The sequence below is a fragment of the Amphimedon queenslandica genome, unplaced genomic scaffold (assembly GCF_000090795.2).
Source record: "Amphimedon queenslandica unplaced genomic scaffold, v1.1 AMPQUscaffold_5177_Cont22849, whole genome shotgun sequence".
Classification (NCBI taxonomy): Eukaryota; Metazoa; Porifera; class Demospongiae; order Haplosclerida; family Niphatidae; genus Amphimedon; species Amphimedon queenslandica.
Genome location: NW_003554516.1, coordinates 1 through 1639, shown reverse-complemented (window position 1 = coordinate 1639; position 1639 = coordinate 1). Strand labels below are relative to the sequence as shown.

At 31.0% G+C, this 1639-nt stretch overlaps 1 long non-coding RNA gene across 1 annotated transcript; it reads right to left on the bottom strand.

Annotated features, from left to right (window-relative positions):
- Window positions 1–920: 920 nt before the first annotated feature.
- LOC109592450 (uncharacterized) lies at window positions 921–1187 on the bottom strand. Its single transcript, XR_002190360.1, has 2 exons — window positions 1070–1187; window positions 921–994 (listed from the first exon to the last, which is right to left on the bottom strand). It is a non-coding gene; the product is annotated as an uncharacterized LOC109592450 (long non-coding RNA).
- Window positions 1188–1639: the final 452 nt, after the last annotated feature.

Here is a 1639-nt window from a genome sequence, read left to right as displayed (position 1 = left end):
TCAACAGTTGATACTGTTCAAGGATGTATCCTCTTAACATACCATGTACATGTACATCAATATGTATCAGTAAAACATTGGAGTGATCTCAGACCCAAAATAAAATCCTTCATTTCACAGTTGCATAATGTACCGTATAGCGGAAAATTTTGGAGGGACTAAAATTTGGCGAATTGCTAAATTTTGGTGATTGGCGGATTTTAATTTGGCGAATTGGTGGCCATGTGCCATTGAGTATGCGTATAATGGCTCAAAATGGCGGATTTAATTTTGGCGAATGGCTATCATAACGCCAAATTCGCCAAATTTAATTCCCTCCAAAATTTCCCGCTATACGGTAAACCATATATACCTCACTAAAGTAGATCCACACTATACTACAGTATTACATTGAACTGTGGTATGATTATATTCTAGCATATTGTACATGTACATGTACTTATTTTATTACTAATATTTATTATTATTATTCTCTTATTCCTTAATTCAAAATGGCTGCCAGTTATGAGGAGAGATGATGGAGAGATTGAGTCATTTTCATTTGATATCAGTAAATGTGATCATGTGGCTATAGCTAACTCACTCTGGGGACTAGCAACTAATGGAGTCAATGAAGAACTACTAACTATATAAAATTAAATAAAAGTTTAAATTATTTATAAAATCATTTAAAAATAATTTATTACATAGTAAGTAATTTGTGCATGCAGGATTGTAATTATAAAAAAATTAATATGAAGCTTAGAAATTAAACCAATCCATTCAGTCAGTCCTATTACCAATATCCAATACTATGTTAATGCTTTGAATGATATGCATTCCCTAATCCTCCTCAACCTACAATACAATAAATGGTTATAAGTGATGAGGTATTACATTAACTGATAGTACATGTACATGATGATACATGAGGTTTACTGACCTTGCTTCCTCTGCCCTTCGTATTTCTGATCTCTCTTTATCTGTTAACTCTTTCATTGTCTCTCTATTGTCTCTAAATAATTATAAACAGTAAGAGGTGTATGTAAGTGTGTGTGTATACATAATGTGTGTGTGTGTTCAGTAGTACTTGTAATATATGACATCTCCATCATATAGTCTTAATGAGTAATATCTGTCTGAACTCATGGAATACCATTCAAACTTATTCTCAATATCAAGACATGATATCTCAACTGGAAATGATTCACTCTAATAGAATGAGAGAAAAAGGCAATATTCATATTATCAATACTTTTCAATGACTAACGTCTGTACAATAGATATACTCAACAGGAACTCCACTTAATTTTGACAGCTGTAAAACAATAAAAATAATAATAATGTGATATTACTAATACATGTTCTTTCTTATAATTTCTATTTTTACAAATAATACCTTTCCAATAACATGCTTATGATCATGTCTCTTATCCAGTATAATTTCTTCTATTGGATCAACTGAACATTGTGATGGATGCCATCTTATAACATACACCTGTCTCTGTTCATAATGCTTCATCTTCTCTGGTCCTAATAATATAGTAATTAATATACTAACAATAAAATTATACATCATGTAACGTACAGTATACTGAAAATATACTGAGATATACTGACCTTTCAATGGTTCCACATACATTTCCTCACTATAAGTATC